The sequence below is a fragment of the Rhipicephalus microplus genome, chromosome 9, assembly GCF_043290135.1.
Source record: "Rhipicephalus microplus isolate Deutch F79 chromosome 9, USDA_Rmic, whole genome shotgun sequence".
NCBI classification, from domain to species: Eukaryota; Metazoa; Arthropoda; class Arachnida; order Ixodida; family Ixodidae; genus Rhipicephalus; species Rhipicephalus microplus.
In genome coordinates this window covers 136383293-136403179 of record NC_134708.1, presented here as the reverse complement: position 1 = coordinate 136403179, position 19887 = coordinate 136383293, and positions in this window count along the sequence as shown.

The following is a 19887-nucleotide window of genomic DNA, read 5'->3' as shown; positions in this document are numbered from 1 at the left end:
CCACCGGGTGGGCTCGAACCTCCAACCTTTCGGTTAACAGGCAATCGCGCTAGCCAATTGCGCCACGGAGACAGTCAAACTCCACTCTCACCACCAACAAAACATATCTTCAAAGCTATCAGCGCAAAGAAAAAAGCAACACACCACTCCCGGGAGGGCTCGAACCTCCAACCTTTCGGTTAACAGCCGATCGCGCTAGCCAATTGCGCCACGGAGACAGTCGTGCTCCACTCTCCCCACCGTCAGAACTTTTCTTCAGAGCTATCAGCGAAAAGAAAAAAAGCGTCGCACCACCACCGGGTGGGCTCGAACCTCCAACCTTTCGGTTAACAGCCGATCTTGCTAGCCACTTGCGCCACGGAGACAGTCGTGCTACACTCTCATCACCAACAGAACATATCTTCAAAGCTATCAGCCCAAAGAAAAAAGCAACACACCACTCCCGGGAGGGCTCGAACAACCAACCTTTCAGTTAACAGCCGATCGCGCTAGCCAGTTGCGCCACGGAGACAGTCCTGCTCCACTCTCACCACCATCAGAACATATCTTCAAAGCTATCAGCGCAAAGAAAAAAAAGCGCCGCACCACCACCGTGTGGGCTCGAACCTTCAACCTTTTGGTTAACAGCCGATCGCGCTAGCCAATTGCGCCCCGGAGACAGTCCTGCTTCATTCTCACCACCTTGAGAACATATCTTCAAAGCTATCAGACCATAGAAAAAAGCACCGCACCACCACCGCGTGGGCTCGAACCTCCAACCTTTCGGTTAACAGACGATCGCGCTAGCCAATGGCGCCACGGAGACAGTCGTGCTCCACTCTCACCATCATCAGAACATATCTTCAAAGCTATCAGCGCAAAGAAAAAGCAACACACCACTCCCGGGAGGGCTCGAAACTCCAACCTTTCGGTTAACCGCCGATCGCGCTAGCCAATTGCGCCACGGAGACAGTCCTGCTTCACTCTCACCACCATCAGAACATATCTTCAAAGCTATCAGCGCAAAGATAAAAGCAACACACCACTCCCGGGAGGGCTCAAACCTCCAATTTTTTGGTTAACAGCCGAACGTGCTAGCCAATTGCGCCACGGAGACAGTCGTGCTACACTCTCCCCACCGTCAGAACATTTCTTCAGAGCTATCAGCCCAAAGAAAAAAAAGTTTCGCACCACCACCGGGTGGGCTCGAACCTCCAACTTTCGGTTAACAGCCGATCGCGCTAGCCAATTGCGCCACGGAGACAGTCGTGCTCCACTGTCACCACCAACAGAACATATCTTCAAAGCTATCAGCGCAAAGAAAAAAAAAGCGTCGCACCACCACCGGGAGGGCTCGAACCTCCAACCTTTCGGTTAACAGCCGATCGCGCTAGCCAATTGCGCCACGGAGACAGTCGTGTTCCGCTCTCACCACCAACAGAACATATCTTCAAAGCTATCAGCGCAAAGAAAAAAGCAACACACCACTCCCGGGAGGACTCGAAAAGCTCCAACCTTTCGGTTAACAGCCGATCGCGCTAGCCAATTGTGCCACGGAGACTATCGTGCTCCACTCTCCCCACCGTCAGTACATTTCTTCAGAGCTAACAGCCCAAAGAAAAAACAGCGTCGCACCACCACCGGATGGGCTCGAACCTCCAACCTTTCGGTTAACAGCCGATAACGCTAGCCAATTGCGCCACGGAGACAGTCGTGCTCCACTCTCACCACCAACGGAACATTTCTTCAGAGCTATCAGCCCAAAGAAAAAAAAAAGCACCGCACCACCACCGGGTGGGTTCGAACCTCCAACTTTCGGTTAACAGCCGATCGCGCTAGCCAATTGCGCCACGGAGACAGTCGTGCTCCACTCCCACCACCAACAGAACATATCTTCAAACTATCAGCCCAAAGAAAAAAAAAGCGTCGCACCACCACCGGGTGGGCTCCAACCTCCAACCTTTCGGTTAACAGGCGATCGCGCTAGCCAATTGCGCCACGGAGACAGTCGTGCTCCACTCTCACCATCATCAGAACATATCTTCAAAGCTATCAGCGCAAAGAAAAAGCAACACACCACTCCCGGGAGGGCTCGAAACTCCAACCTTTCGGTTAACAGCCGATCGCGCTAGCCAATTGCGCCACGGAGACAGTCCTGCTCCACTCTCACCACCAACAGAACATATCTTCAAAGCTATCAGCGCAAAGAAAAAAGCAACACACCACTCTCGGGAGGGCTCGAACCTCCAACCTTTCGGTTAACAGCCGATCGCGCTAGCCAATTGCGCCACGGAGACAGTCGCGCTCCACTCTCCCCACCGTCAGAACTTTTCTTCAGAGCTATCAGCGCAAAGAAAAACAAGCAACACACCACTCCCGGCAGGGCTCGAACCTCCAACCTTTCGGTTAACAGCCGATCGCGCAAGCCAATTGCACCATGGAGACAGTCGTGCTCCACTCTCCCCACCGTCAGAACTTATCTTCAGAGCTATCAGCGCAAAGAAAAAAAAGCGTCGCACCACCACCGGGTGGGCTCGAACCTCCAACCTTTTGGTTAACAGCCGATCTTGCTAGCCAATTGCGCCACGGAGACAATCGTGCTCTACTCTCACCACCAACAGAACATATCTTCAAAGCTATCAGCGCGCAGAAAAAAGCAACACACCACTCCCGGGAGGGCTCGAACCTCAAACATTCGGTTAACAGCCGATCGCGCTAGCCAATTGCGCCACGGAGACAGTCGTGCTCCACTCTCCCCACCGTCAGAACATTTCTTCAGAGCTATCAGCCCAAAGGAAAGAAAGCGTTGCACCACCACCGGGTGAGCTCGAACCTCCAACCTTTCGGTTAACAGCCGATCGCGCTAGCCAATTGCGCCACGAAGACAGTCCTGCTTCACTCTCACCACCATCAGAACATATCTTCAAAGCTATCAGCGCAAAGAAAAAAGCAGCACACCACTCCCGGGAGGGCTCAAACCTCCAATTTTTTGGTTAACAGCCGAACGTGCTAGCCAATTGCGCCACAGAGACAGTCGTGCTACACTCTCCCCACCGTCAGAACATTTCTTCAGAGCTATCAGCCTAAAGAAAAACAAGCGCCGCACCACCACCGGGTGGGCTCGAACCTCCAAACTTTCGGTTAACAGACGATCGCGCTAGCCAATCGCGCCACGGAGACAGTCGTGCTCCACTCTCACCATCATCAGAACATATCTTCAAAGCTATCAGCGCAAAGAAAAAGCAACACACCACTCCCGGGAGGGCTCGGAACTCCAACCTTTTGGTTAACAGCCGATCGCGCTAGCCAATTGCGCCACGGAGACAGTCCTGCTTCACTCTCACCACCATCAGGACATATCTTCAAAGCTATCAGCGCAAAGAAAAAAGCAACACACCACTCCCGGGAGGGCTCAAACCTCCAATTTTTTGGTTAACAGCCGAACGTGCTAGCCAATTGCCCCACGGAGACAGTCGTGCTACACTCTCCCCACCATCAGAACATTTCTTCAGAGCTATCAGCCCAAAGAAAAAAAAGCGTCGCACCTCCACCGGGTGGGCTCGAACCTCCAACTTTCGGTTAACAGCCGATTGCGCTATCCAAATGCGCCAGGGAGACAGTCGTGCTCCACTGTCACCACCAACAGAACATATCTTCAAAGCTATCAGCGCAAAGAAAAAAAAGCGTCGCACCACCACCGGGTGGGCTCGAACCTCCAACCTTTCGGTTAACAGCCGATCGCGCTAGACAATTGCGCCACGAAGACAGTCGTGCTCCACTCTCACCACCAACAGAACATATCTTCAAAGCTATCAGCGCAAAGAAAAAAGCAACACACCACTCCCGGGAGGTTTCGAAAAGCTCCGACCTTTCGGTTAACAGCCGATCGCGCTAGCCAATTGTGCCACGGAGACTATCGTGCTCCACTCCCCCCACCGGCAGAACATTTCTTCAGAGCTATCAGCCCAAAGAAAAAACAGCGTCGCACCACCACCGGGTGGGCTCGAACCTCCAACCTTTCGGTTAACAGGCAATCGCGCTAGCCAATTGCGCCACGGAGACAGTCAAACTCCACTCTCACCACCAACAAAACATATCTTCAAAGCTATCAGCGCAAAGAAAAAAGCAACACACCACTCCCGGGAGGGCTCGAACCTCCAACCTTTCGGTTAACAGCCGATCGCGCTAGCCAATTGCGCCACGGAGACAGTCGTGCTCCACTCTCCCCACCGTCAGAACTTTTCTTCAGAGCTATCAGCGAAAAGAAAAAAAAAGCGTCGCACCACCACCGGGTGGGCTCGAACCTCCAACCTTTCGGTTAACAGCCGATCTTGCTAGCCAATTGCGCCACGGAGACAGTCGTGCTCCACTCTCATCACCAACAGAACATATCTTCAAAGCTATCAGCCCAAAGAAAAAAGCAACACAGCACTCCCGGGAGGGCTCGAACATCCAACCTTTCAGTTAACAGCCGATCGCGCTAGCCAGTTGCGCCACGGAGACAGTCCTGCTCCACTCTCACCACCATCAGAACATATCTTCAAAGCTATCAGCGCAAAGAAAAAAAAGCGTCGCACCACCACTGGGTGAACTCGAACCTCCAACCTTTCGGTTAACAGCCGATCGCGCTAGCCAATTGCGCCACGGAGACAGTCGTGCTCCACTCTCACCACCAACAGGACATATCTTCAAAGCTATCAGCGCAAAGAAAAAAGCAACACACCACTCCCGGGAGGGCTCAAAACGCTCCAACCTTTCGGTTAACAGCCGATCGCGCTAGCCAATTGCGCCACGGAGACAGTCGTGCTCCACTCTTCCCACCGTCAGAACATTTCTTCAGAGCTATCAGCCCAAAGAAAAAACAGCGTCGCACCACCACCGGGTGGGCTCGAACCTCCAACCTTTCGGTTGACAGCCGATCGCCCTAGCCAATTGCGCCACGGAGACAGTCGTGCTCCACTCTCACCACCAACAGAACATATCTTCAAAGCTATCAGCGCAAAGAAAAAAGCAACACACCACTCCTGGGAGGGCTCGAACCTCCAACCTTTCAGTTAACAGCCGATCGCGCCAGCCAATTGCGCCACGGAGACAGTCCTGCTCCACTCTCACCACCATCAGAACATATCTTCAAAGCTATCAGCCCAAAGAAAAAAAAGCGTCGCACCACCACCGGGTGGGCTCGAACCTCCAACTTTCGGTTAACAGCCGATCGCGCTAGCCAATTGCGCCACGGAGACAGTCGTGCTCCACTGTCACCACCAACAGAACATATCTTCAAAGCTATCAGCGCAAAGAAAAAAAAGCGTCGCACCACCACCGGGTGGGCTCTAACCTCCAACCTTTCGGTTAACAGCCGATCGCGCTAGCCAATTGCGCCACAGAGACAGTCGTGCTCCACTCTCACCACCAACAGAACATATCTTCAAAGCTATCAGCGCAAAGATAAAAGCAACACACCACTCCCGGGAGGGCTCAAACCTCCAATTTTTTGGTTAACAGCCGAACGTGCTAGCCAATTGCGCCACGGAGACAGTCGTGCTACACTCTCCCCACCGTCAGAACATTTCTTCAGAGCTATCAGCCCAAAGAAAAAACAGCGTCGCACCACCACCGGGTGGGCTCGAACCTCCAACCTTTCGGTTGACAGCCGATCGCGCTAGCCAATTGCGCCACGGAGACAGTCGTGCTCCACTCTCACCACCAACAGAACATATCTTCAAAGCTATCAGCGCAAAGAAAAAAGCAACACACCACTCCTGGGAGGGCTCGAACCTCCAACCTTTCAGTTAACAGCCGATCGCGCCAGCCAATTGCGCCACGGAGACAGTCATGCTCCACTCTCACCACCATCAGAACATATCTTCAAAGCTATCAGCCCAAAGAAAAAAAAGCGTCGCACCACCACCGGGTGGGCTCGAACCTCCAACTTTCGGTTAACAGCTGATCGCGCTAGCCAATTGCGCCACGGAGACAGTCGTGCTCCACTGTCACCACCAACAGAACATATCTTCAAAGCTATCAGCGCAAAGAAAAAAAAGCGTCGCACCACCACCGGGTGGGCTCTAACCTCCAACCTTTCGGTTAACAGCCGATCGCGCTAGCCAATTGCGCCACAGAGACAGTCGTGCTCCACTCTCACCACCAACAGAACATATCTTCAAAGCTATCAGCGCAAAGAAAAAAGCAACTTACCACTCCTGGGAGGGCTCGAACCTCCAACCTTTCAGTTAACAGCCGATCGCGCTAGCCAATTGCGCCCCGGAGACAGTCCTGCTTCATTCTCACCACCTTGAGAACATATCTTCAAAGCTATCAGACCATAGAAAAAAGCACCGCACCACCACCGCGTGGGCTCGAACCTCCAACCTTTCGGTTAACAGACGATCGCGCTAGCCAATGGCGCCACGGAGACAGTGGTGCTCCACTCTCACCATCATCAGAACATATCTTCAAAGCTATCAGCGCAAAGATAAAAGCAACACACCACTCCCGGGAGGGCTCAAACCTCCAATTTTTTGGTTAACAGCCGAACGTGCTAGCCAATTGCGCCACGGAGACAGTCGTGCTACACTCTCACCACCAATAGAACATATCTTCAAAGCTATCAGCGCAAAGAAAAAAGCAACACACCACTCCTGGGAGGGCTCGAACCTCCAACCTTTCAGTTAACAGCCGATCGCGCCAGCCAATTGCGCCACGGAGACAGTCATGCTCCACTCTCACCACCAACAGAACATATCTTCAAAGCTATCAGCGCAAAGAAAAAAGCAACACACCACTCCTGGGAGGGCTCGAACCTCCAACCTTTCAGTTAACAGCCGATCGCGCCAGCCAATTGCGCCACGGAGACAGTCATGCTCCACTCTCACCACCATCAGAACATATCTTCAAAGCTATCAGCCCAAAGAAAAAAAAGCGTCGCACCACCACCGGGTGGGCTCGAACCTCCAACTTTCGGTTAACAGCTGATCGCGCTAGCCAATTGCGCCACGGAGACAGTCGTGCTCCACTGTCACCACCAACAGAACATATCTTCAAAGCTATCAGCGCAAAGAAAAAAAAGCGTCGCACCACTCCCGGGAGGGCTCGAAACTCTAACCTTTCGGTTAACAGCCGATCGCGCTAGCCAATTGCGCCACGGAGACAGTCCTGCTTCACTCTCACCACCATCAGAACATATCTTCAAAGCTATCAGCGCAAAGATAAAAGCAACACACCACTCCCGGGAGGGCTCAAACCTCCAATTTTTTGGTTAACAGCCGAACGTGCTAGCCAATTGCGCCACGGAGACAGTCGTGCTACACTCTCCCCACCGTCAGAACATTTCTTCAGAGCTATCAGCCCAAAGAAAAAAAAGTTTCGCACCACCACCGGGTGGGCTCGAACCTCCAACTTTAGGTTAACAGCCGATCGCGCTAGCCAATTGCGCCACGGAGACAGTCGTGCTCCACTGTCACCACCAACAGAACATATCTTCAAAGCTATCAGCGCAAAGAAAAAAAAAGCGTCGCACCACCACCGGGTGGGCTCGAACCTCCAACCTTTCGGTTAACAGCCGATCGCGCTAGCCAATTGCGCCACGGAGACAGTCGTGTTCCGCTCTCACCACCAACAGAACATATCTTCAAAGCTATCAGCGCAAAGAAAAAAGCAACACACCACTCCCGGGAGGACTCGAAAAGCTCCAACCTTTCGGTTAACAGCCGATCGCGCTAGCCAATTGTGCCACGGAGACTATCGTGCTCCACTCTCCCCACCGTCAGAACATTTCTTCAGAGCTATCAGCCCAAAGGAAAGAAAGCGTTGCACCACCACCGGGTGAGCTCGAACCTCCAACCTTTCGGTTAACAGCCGATAGCGCTAGCCAATTGCGCCACGAAGACAGTCCTGCTTCACTCTCACCACCATCAGAACATATCTTCAAAGCTATCAGCGCAAAGAAAAAAGCAGCACACCACTCCCGGGAGGGCTCAAACCTCCAATTTTTTGGTTAACAGCCCAACGTGCTAGCCAATTGCGCCACAGAGACAGTCGTGCTACACTCTGCCCACCGTCAGAACATTTCTTCAGAGCTATCAGCCTAAAGAAAAAAAAGCGCCGCACCACCACCGGGTGGGCTCGAACCTCCAATCTTTCGGTTAACAGACGATCGCGCTAGCCAATCGCGCCACGGAGACAGTCGTGCTCCACTCTCACCATCATCAGAACATATCTTCAAAGCTATCAGCGCAAAGAAAAAGCAACACACCACTCCCGGGAGGGCTCGAAACTCCAACGTTTCGGTTAACAGCCGATCGCGCTAGCCAATTGCGCCACGGAGACAGTCCTGCTTCACTCTCACCACCATCAGAACATATCTTCAAAGCTATCAGCGCAAAGAAAAAAGCAACACACCACTCCCGGGAGGGCTCAAACCTCCAATTTTTTGGTTAACAGCCGAACGTGCTAGCCAATTGCCCCACGGAGACAGTCGTGCTACACTCTCCCCACCATCAGAACATTTCTTCAGAGCTATCAGCCCAAAGAAAAAAAAGCGTCGCACCACCACCGGGTGGGCTCGAACCTCCAACTTTCGGTTAACAGCCGATTGCGCTAGCCAAATGCGCCACGGAGACAGTCGTGCTCCACTGTCACCACCAACAGAACATATCTTCAAAGCTATCAGCGCAAAGAAAAAAAAGCGTCGCACCACCACCGGGTGGGCTCGAACCTCCAACCTTTCGGTTAACAGCCGATCGCGCTAGACAATTGCGCCACGAAGACAGTCGTGCTCCACTCTTACCACCAACAGAACATATCTTCAAAGCTATCAGCGCAAAGAAAAAAGCAACACACCACTCCCGGGAGGGCTCAAACCTCCAATTTTTTGGTTAACAGCCGAGCGTGCTAGCCAATTGCCCCACGGAGACAGTCGTGCTACACTCTCCCCACCATCAGAACATTTCTTCAGAGCTATCAGCCCAAAGAAAAAAAAGCGTCGCACCACCACCGGGTGGGCTCGAACCTCCAACTTTCGGTTAACAGCCGATTGCGCTAGCCAAATGCGCCACGGAGACAGTCGTGCTCCACTGTCACCACCAACAGAACATATCTTCAAAGCTATCAGCGCAAAGAAAAAAAAGCGTCGCACCACCACCGGGTGGGCTCGAACCTCCAACCTTTCGGTTAACAGCCGATCGCGCTAGACAATTGCGCCACGAAGACAGTCGTGCTCCACTCTCACCACCAACAGAACATATCTTCAAAGCTATCAGCGCAAAGAAAAAAGCAACACACCACTCCCGGGAGGTTTCGAAAAGCTCCAACCTTTCGGTTAACAGCCGATCGCGCTAGCCAATTGTGCCACGGAGACTATCGTGATCCACTCCCCCCACCGGCAGAACATTTCTTCAGAGCTATCAGCCCAAAGAAAAAACAGCGTCGCACCACCACCGGGTGGGCTCGAACCTCCAACCTTTCGGTTAACAGCCAATCGCGCTAGCCAATTGCGCCACGGAGACAGTCGTGCTCCACTCTCACCACCGTCAGAACATTTCTTCAGAACTATCAGCCCAAAGAAAAAAAAAGCGCCGCACCACCACCGGGTGGGCTCGAACCTCCAACTTTCGTTTAACAGCCGATCGCGCTAGCCAATTGCGCCACGGAGACAGTCGTGCTCCACTCTCACCACCAACAAAACATATCTTCAAAGCTATCAGCGCAAAGAAAAAAGCAACACACCACTCCCGGGAGGGCTCGAACCTCCAACCTTTCGGTTAACAGCCGATCGCGCTAGCCAATTGCGCCACGGAGACAGTCGTGCTCCACTCTCCCCACCGTCAGAACTTTTCTTCAGAGCTATCAGCGAAAAGAAAAAAAGCGTCGCACCACCACCGGGTGGGCTCGAACCTCCAACCTTTCGGTTAACAGCCGATCTTGCTAGCCAATTGCGCCACGGAGACAGTCGTGCTCTACTCTCACCACCAACAGAACATAACTTCAAAGCTATCAGCGCACAGAAAAAAGCAACACACCACACCCGGGAGGGCTCGAACCTCAAACCTTTCGGTTAACAGCCGATCGCGCTAGCCAATTGCGCCACGGAGACAGTCGTGCTCCACTCTCCCCACCGTCAGAACATTTCTTCAGAGATATCAGCCCAAAGGAAAGAAAGCGTTGCACCACCACCGGGTGGGCTCGAACCTCCAACCTTTCGGTTAACAGCCGACCGCGCTAGCCAATTGCGCCACGGAGACAGTCGTGCTCCGCTCTCATCACCAACAGAACATATCTTCAAAGCTATCAGCCCAAAGAAAAAAGCAACACACCCCTCCCGGGAGGGCTCGAACATCCAACCTTTCAGTTAACAGCCGATCGCGCTAGCCAGTTGCGCCACGGAGACAGTCCTGCTCCACTCTCACCACCATCAGAACATATCTTCAAAGCTATCAGCGCAAAGAAAAAAAAGCGTCGCACCACCACCGGGTGAACTCGAACCTCCAACCTTTCGGTTAACAGCCGATCGCGCTAGCCAATTGCGCCACGGAGACAGTCGTGCTCCACTCTCACCACCAACAGAACATATCTTCAAAGCTATCAGCGCAAAGAAAAAAGCAACACACCACTCCCGGGAGGGCTCAAAAAGCTCCAACCTTTCGGTTAACAGCCGATCGCGCTAGCCAATTGCGCCACGGAGACAGTCGTGCTCCACTCTCCCCACCGTCAGAACATTTCTTCAGAGCTATCAGCCCAAAGAAAAAACAGCGTCGCACCACCACCGGGTGGGATCGAACCTCCAACCTTTCGGTTGACAGCCGATCGCGCTAGCCAATTGCGCCACGGAGACAGTCGTGCTCCACTCTCACCACCAACAGAACATATCTTCAAAGCTATCAGCGCAAAGAAAAAAGCAACACACCACTCCTGGGAGGGCTCGAACCTCCAACCTTTCAGTTAACAGCCGATTGCGCCAGCCAATTGCGCCACGGAGACAGTCCTGCTCCACTCTCACCACCATCAGAACATATCCTCAAAGCTATCAGCCCAAAGAAAAAAAAGCGTTGCACCACCATCGGGTGGGCTCGAACCTCCAACCTTTCGGTTAACAGCCGATCGCGCTAGCCAATTGCGCCACGAAGACAGTCCTGCTTCACTCTCACCACCATCAGAACATATCTTCAAAGCTATCAGCGCAAAGAAAAAAGAAGCACACCACTCCCGGGAGGGCTCAAACCTCCAGTTTTTTGGTTAACAGCCGAACGTGCTAGCCAATTGCGCCACAGAGACAGTCGTGCTACACTGTCCCCACCGTCAGAACATTTCTTCAGAGCTATCAGCCCAAAGAAAAAAAAGCGTCGCACCACCACCGGGTGGGCTCGAACCTCCAACCTTTCGGTTAACAGGCGATCGCGCTAGCCAATTGCGCCACGGAGACAGTCGTGCTCCACTCTTACACCGTCAGAACATTTCTTCAGAGCTATCCGCCCAAAGGAAAAAAGCACCGCACCACCACCGAATGGGCTTGAACCTCCAACTTTTCGGTTAACAGCCGATCGCGCTAGCTAATTGGGCCACAGAGACAGTCGTGCTCCACTCTCACCACCATCAGAACATATCATCAAAGCTATCAGCGCAAAAAAAAAGCAACACACCACTACCGGTTGGGCTCGAAACTCCAGCCTTTCGGTTAACAGCCGATCGTGATAGCCAATTGCGCCACGGAGAAAGTCCTGCTCCACTCTCACCACCATCAGAACATATCTTCAAAGCTATCAGCCCAAAGAAAAAAAAGCGCCGCACCACCACCGTGTGGGCTCGAACCTTCAACCTTTTGGTTAACAGCCGATCGCGCTAGCCAATTGCGCCCTGGAGACAGTTCTGCTTCATTCTCACCACCATGAGAACATATCTTCAAAGCTATCAGGCCATAGAAAAAAAGCACCGCACCACCACCGCGTGGGCTCGAACCTCCAGCCTTTCGGTTAACAGACGATCGCGCTAGCCAATCGCGCCACGGAGACAGTCGTGCTCCACTGTCACCACCAACAGAACATATCTTCAAAGCTATCAGCGCAAAGAAAAAAAAGCGTCGCACCACCACCGGGTGGGCTCTAACCTCCAACCTTTCGGTTAACAGCCGATCGCGCTAGCCAATTGCGCCACAGAGACAGTCGTGCTCCACTCTCACCACCAACAGAACATATCTTCAAAGCTATCGGCGCAAAGAAAAAAGCAACACACCACTCCCGGGAGGACTCGAAAAGCTCCAACCTTTCGGTTAACAGCCGATCGCGCTAGCCAATTGTGCCACGGAGACTATCGTGCTCCACTCTCACCACCAACAGAACATTTCTTCAGAGCTATCAGCCCAAAGAAAAAAAAAGCGCCGCACCACCACCGGGTGGGCTCGAACCTCCAACTTTCGGTTAACAGCCGATCGCGCTAGCCAATTGCGCCACGGAGACAGTCGTGCTCCACTCTCACCACCAACAGAACATATCTTCAAAGCTATCAGCGCAAAGAAAAAAGCAACACACCCCTCCCGGGAGGGCTCGAACCTCCAACCTTTCGGTTAACAGCCGATCGCGCTAGCCAATTGCACCACGGAGACAGTCGTGCTCCACTCTCCCCACCGTCAGAACTTTTCTTAAGAGCTATCAGCGCAAAGAAAAAAAAGCGTCGCACCACCACCGGGTGGGCTCGAACCTCCAACCTTTCGGTTAACAGCCGATCTTGCTAGCCAATTGCGCCACGGAGACAGTCGTGCTCTACTCTCACCACCAACAGAACATATCTTCAAAGCTATCAGCGCACAGAAAAAAGCAACACACCACTCCCGGGAGGGCTCGAGCCTCACACATTCGGTTAACAGCCGATCGCGCTAGCCAATTGCGCCACGGAGACAGTCGTGCTCCACTCTCCCCACCGTCAAAACATTTCTTCAGAGCTATCAGCCCAAAGGAAAGAAAGCGTTGCACCACCATCGGGTGGGCTCGAACCTCCAACCTTTCGGTTAACAGCCGATCGCGCTAGCCAATTGCGCCACGAAGACAGTCCTGCTTCACTCTCACCACCATCAGAACATATCTTCAAAGCTATCAGCGCAAAGAAAAAAGAAGCACACCACTCCCGGGAGGGCTCAAACCTCCAGTTTTTTGGTTAACAGCCGAACGTGCTAGCCAATTGCGCCACAGAGACAGTCGTGCTACACTGTCCCCACCGTCAGAACATTTCTTCAGAGCTATCAGCCCAATGAAAAAAAAGCGTCGCACCACCACCGGGTGGGCTCGAACCTCCAACCTTTCGGTTAACAGGCGATCGCGCTAGCCAATTGCGCCACGGAGACAGTCGTGCTCCACTCTTACACCGTCAGAACATTTCTTCAGAGCTATCCGCCCAAAGGAAAAAAGCACCGCACCACCACCGAATGGGCTTGAACCTCCAACTTTTCGGTTAACAGCCGATCGCGCTAGCCAATTGGGCCACGGAGACAGTCGTGCTCCACTCTCACCACCATCAGAACATATCATCAAAGCTATCAGCGCAAAAAAAAAGCAACACACCACTACCGGTTGGGCTCGAAACTCCAACCTTTCGGTTAACAGCCGATCGTGATAGCCAATTGCGCCACGGAGAAAGTCCTGCTCCAATCTCACCACCATCAGAACATATCTTCAAAGCTATCAGCCCAAAGAAAAAAAAGCGCCGCACCACCACCGTGTGGGCTCGAACCTTCAACCTTTTGGTTAACAGCCGATCGCGCTAGCCAATTGCGCCCTGGAGACAGTTCTGCTTCATTCTCACCACCATGAGAACATATCTTGAAAGCTATCAGGCCATAGAAAAAAAGCACCGCACCACCACCGCGTGGGCTCGAACCTCCAGCCTTTCGGTTAACAGACGATCGCGCTAGCCAATCGCGCCACGGAGACAGTCGTGCTCCACTCTCACCACCATCAGAACATATCTTCAAAGCTATCAGCCTAAAGAAAAAAAAGCGCCGCACCACCACCGGGTGGGCTCGAACCTCCAAACTTTCGGGTAACAGACGATCGCGCTAGCCAATCGCGCCACAGAGACAGTCGTGCTCCACTCTCACCACCATCAGAGCATATCTTCAAAGCTATCAGCGCAAAGAAAAAAGCAACACACCACTCCCGGGAGGGCTCAAACCTCCAATTTTTTGGTTAACAGCCGAACGTGCTAGCCAATTGCGCCACGGAGACAGTCGTGCTACACTCTCCCCACCGTCAGAACATTTCTTCAGAGCTATCAGCCCAAAGAAAAAAAGCGTCGCACCACCACCGGGTGGGCTCGAACCTCCAACTTTCGGTTAAGAGCCGATCGCGCTAGCCAAATGCGCCACGGAGACAGTCGTGCTCCACTGTCACCACCAACAGAACATATCTTCAAAGCTATCAGCGCAAAGAAAAAAAAGCGTCGCACCACCACCGGGTGGGCTCGAACCTCCAAACTTTCGGTTAACAGACGATCGCGCTAGCCAATCGCGCCACGGAGACAGTCGTGCTCCACTCTCACCATCATCAGAACATATCTTCAAAGCTATCAGCGCAAAGAAAAAGCAACACACCACTCCCGGGAGGGCTCGAAACTCCAACCTTTCGGTTAACAGCCGATCGCGCTAGCCAATTGCGCCACGGAGACAGTCCTGCTCCACTCTCATCACCAACAGAACATATCTTCAAAGCTATCAGCGCAAAGAAAAAAGCAACACACCACTCCCGGGAGGGCTCGAACATCCAACCTTTCAATTAACAACCGATCGCGCTAGCCAGTTGCGCCACGGAGACAGTCCTGCTCCACTCTCACCACCATCAGAACATATCTTCAAAGCTATCAGCGCAAAGAAAAAAAAGCGTCGCACCACCACCGGGTGGGCTCGAACCTCCAACCTTTCGGTTAACAGCCGATCGCGCTAGCCAATTGCGCCACGGAGACAGTCGTGCTCCACTCTCACCACCAACAGAACATATCTTCAAAGCTATCAGCGCAAAGAAAAAAGCAACACACCACTCCCGGGAGGGCTCGAAAAGCTCCAACCTTTCGGTTAACAGCCGATCGCGCTAGCCTATTGCGCCACGGAGACAGTCGTGCTCCACTCTCCCCACCGTCAGAACATTTCTTCAGAGCTATCAGCCCAAAGAAAAAACAGCGTCGCACCACCACCGGGTGGGCTCGAACCTCCAACCTTTCGGTTAACAGCCGATCGCGCTAGCCAATTGCGCCACGGAGACAGTCGTGCTCCAATCTCACCACCGTCAGAACATTTCTTCAGAGCTATCAGCCCAAAGAAAAGGAAGCGCCGCACCACCACCGGTTGGGCTCGAACCTCCAACCTTTCGGTCAACAGCCGATCGCGCTAGCCAATTGCGCCACGGAGACAGTCGTGCTCCAATCTCACCACCATCAGAAAATATCTTCAAAGCTATCAGCCCAAAGAAAAAAAAGCGCCGTACGACCACCGGGTGGGCTCGAACCTCCAGCCTTTCTGTTAACAGCCGATCGCGCTAGCCAATTGTGCCACGGAGACAGGCGTGCTCCGCTCTCACCACCGTCAAAACATTTCTTCAGAGCTATCAGCCCAAAGAAAAAGAAACGCCGCACCACCACCGGGAGGGCTCGAACCTCCAACCTTTCGGTCAACAGCCGATCGCGCTAGCCAATTGCACCACGGAGACAGTCGTGCTCCACTCTCACCACCCACCATCAGAACATATCTTCAAAGCTATCAGCCCAAAGAAAAAAAAGCGCCGCTCCACCCCCCGGTTTGCTCGAACCTCCAACCTTTCGGTTAACAGCCGAACGCGCTAGGCAATTGCACCATGGAGACATTCCTGCTCCACTCTCACCACCATCAGAACATATCTTCAAAGCTATCAGCGCAAAGAAAAAAGCTACACACCACTCCCGGGAGGGCTCAAACCTCCAATTTTTTGGTTAACAGCCGAACGTGCTAGCCAATTGCGCCACGGAGACAGTCCTGCTCCACTCTCACCACCATCAGAACATATCTTCAAAGCTATCAGCCCAAAGAAAAAAAAGCGTCGCACCACCACCGGGTGGGCTCGAACCTCCAACTTTCGGTTAACAGCCGATCGCGCTAGCCAATTGCGCCACGGAGACAGTCGTGCTCCACTGTCACCACCAACAGAACATATCTTCAAAGCTATCAGCGCAAAAAAAAGCGTCGCACCACCACCGGGTGGGCTCTAACCTCCAACCTTTCGGTTAACAGCCGATCGCGCTAGCCAATTGCCCCACGGAGACAGTCGTGCTCCACTCTCACCACCAACAGAACATATCTTCAAAGCTATCAGCGCAAAGAAAAAAGCAACACACCACTCCCGGGAGGACTCGAAAAGCTCCAACCTTTCGGTTAACAGCCGATCGCGCTAGCCAATTGTGCCACGGAGACTATCGTGCTCCACTCTCCCCACCGTCAGAACAGTTCTTCAGAGCTATCAGCCCAAAGAAAAAACAGCGTCGCACCACCACCGGGTGGGCTCGAACCTCCAACTTTCGGTTAACAGCCGATCGCGCTAGCCAATTGCGCCACGGAGACAGTCGTGCTCCACTCTCACCACCAACAGAACATATCTTCAAAGCTATCAGCGCAAAAAAAAGCAACACACCACTCCCGGGAGGGCTCGAACCTCCAACCTTTCGGTTAACAGCCGATCGCGCTAGCCAATTGCACCACGGAGACAGTCGTGCTCCACTCTCCCCACCGTCAGAACTTTTCTTCAGAGCTATCAGCGCAAAGAAAAAAAAGCGTCGCACCACCACCGGGTGGGCTCGAACCTCCAACCTTTCGGTTAACAGCCGATCTTGCTAGCCAATTGCGCCACGGAGACAGTCGTGGTCTACTCTCACCACCAACAGAACATATCTTCAAAGCTATCAGGCCTTAGAAAAAAAGCACCGCACCACCACCGCGTGGGCTCGAACCTCCAGCCTTTCGGTTAACAGCCGATCGCGCTAGCCAATTGCGCCACGGAGACAGTCGTGCTCCACTCTTACACCGTCAGAACATTTCTTCAGAGCTATCCGCCCAAAGGAAAAAAGCACCGCACCACCACCGAATGGGCTTGAACCTCCAACTTTTCGGTTAACAGCCGATCGCGCTAGCCAATTGGGCCACGGAGACAGTCGTGCTCCACTCTCACCACCATCAGAACATATCATCAAAGCTATCAGCGCAAAAAAAAGCAACACACCACTACCGGTTGGGCTCGAAACTCCAACCTTTCGGTTAACAGCCGATCGTGCTAGCCAATTGCGCCACGGAGAAAGTCCTGCTTCACTCTCACCACCATCAGAACATATCTTCAAAGCTATCAGCCCAAAGAAAAAAAAGCGCCGCACCACCACCGTGTGGGCTCGAACCTTCAACCTTTTGGTTAACAGCCGATCGCGCTAGCCAATTGCGCCCCGGAGACAGTTCTGCTTCATTCTCACCACCATGAGAACATATCTTCAAAGCTATCAGGCCTTAGAAAAAAAGCACCGCACCACCACCGCGTGGGCTCGAACCTCCAGCCTTTCGGTTAACAGACGATCGCGCTAGCCAATCGCGCCACGGAGACAGTCGTGCTCCACTCTCACCACCATCAGAACATATCTTCAAAGCTATCAGCCTAAAGAAAAAAAAGCGCCGCACCACCACCGGGTGGGCTCGAACCTCCAAACTTTCGGTTAACAGACGATCGCGCTAGCCAATCGCGCCACGGAGACAGTCGTGCTCCACTCTCACCATCATCAGAACATATCTTCAAAGCTATCAGCGCAAAGAAAAAGCAACACACCACTCCCGGGAGGGCTTGAAACTCCAACCTTTCGGTTAACAGCCGATCGCGCTAGCCAATTGCGCCACGGAGACAGTCGTGCTCCACTCTCACCACCAACAGAACATATCTTCAAAGCTATCAGCGCAAAGAAAAAAGCAACACACCACTCCCGGGAGGACTCGAAAAGCTCCAACCTTTCGGTTAACAGCCGATCGCGCTAGCCAATTGTGCCACGGAGACTATCGTGCTCCACTCTCCCCACCGTCAGAACAGTTCTTCAGAGCTATCAGCCCAAAGAAAAAACAGCGTCGCACCACCACCGGGTGGGCTCGAACCTCCAACTTTCGGTTAACAGCCGATCGCGCTAGCCAATTGCGCCACGGAGACAGTCGTGCTCCACTCTCACCACCAACAGAACATATCTTCAAAGCTATCAGCGCAAAAAAAAGCAACACACCACTCCCGGGAGGGCTCGAACCTCCAACCTTTCGGTTAACAGCCGATCGCGCTAGCCAATTGCACCACGGAGACAGTCGTGCTCCACTCTCCCCACCGTCAGAACTTTTCTTCAGAGCTATCAGCGCAAAGAAAAAAAAGCGTCGCACCACCACCGGGTGGGCTCGAACCTCCAACCTTTCGGTTAACAGCCGATCTTGCTAGCCAATTGCGCCACGGAGACAGTCGTGGTCTACTCTCACCACCAACAGAACATATCTTCAAAGCTATCAGGCCTTAGAAAAAAAGCACCGCACCACCACCGCGTGGGCTCGAACCTCCAGCCTTTCGGTTAACAGCCGATCGCGCTAGCCAATTGCGCCACGGAGACAGTCGTGCTCCACTCTTACACCGTCAGAACATTTCTTCAGAGCTATCCGCCCAAAGGAAAAAAGCACCGCACCACCACCGAATGGGCTTGAACCTCCAACTTTTCGGTTAACAGCCGATCGCGCTAGCCAATTGGGCCACGGAGACAGTCGTGCTCCACTCTCACCACCATCAGAACATATCATCAAAGCTATCAGCGCAAAAAAAAGCAACACACCACTACCGGTTGGGCTCAAAACTCCAACCTTTCGGTTAACAGCCGATCGTGCTAGCCAATTGCGCCACGGAGAAAGTCCTGCTTCACTCTCACCACCATCAGAACATATCTTCAAAGCTATCAGCCCAAAGAAAAAAAAGCGCCGCACCACCACCGTGTGGGCTCGAACCTTCAACCTTTTGGTTAACAGCCGATCGCGCTAGCCAATTGCGCCCCGGAGACAGTTCTGCTTCATTCTCACCACCATGAGAACATATCTTCAAAGCTATCAGGCCTTAGAAAAAAAGCACCGCACCACCACCGCGTGGGCTCGAACCTCCAGCCTTTCGGTTAACAGACGATCGCGCTAGCCAATCGCGCCACGGAGACAGTCGTGCTCCACTCTCACCACCATCAGAACATATCTTCAAAGCTATCAGCCTAAAGAAAAAAAAGCGCCGCACCACCACCGGGTGGGCTCGAACCTCCAAACTTTCGGTTAACAGACGATCGCGCTAGCCAATCGCGCCACGGAGACAGTCGTGCTCCACTCTCACCATCATCAGAACATATCTTCAAAGCTATCAGCGCAAAGAAAAAGCAACACACCACTCCCGGGAGGGCTCGAAACTCCAACCTTTCGGTTAACAGCCGATCGCGCTAGCCAATTGCGCCACGGAGACAGTCCTGCTTCACTCTCACCAACATCAGAACATATCTTCAGAGCTATCAGCGCAAAGAAAAAAGCAACACACCACTCCCGGGAGGGCTCAAACCTCCAATTTTTTGGTTAACAGCCGAACGTGCTAGCCAATTGCGCCACGGAGACAGTCGTGCTACACTCTCCCCACCGTCAGAACATTTCTTCAGAGCTATCAGCCCAAAGAAAAAAAAGCGTCGCACCACCACCGGGTGGGCTCGAACCTCCAACTTTCGGTTAACAGCCGATCGCGCTAGCCAAATGCGCCACGGAGACAGTCGTGCTCCACTGTCACCACCAACAGAACATATCTTCAAAGCTATCAGCGCAAAGAAAAAAAAGCGTCGCACCACCACCGGGTGGGCTCGAACCTCCAAACTTTCGGTTAACAGACGATC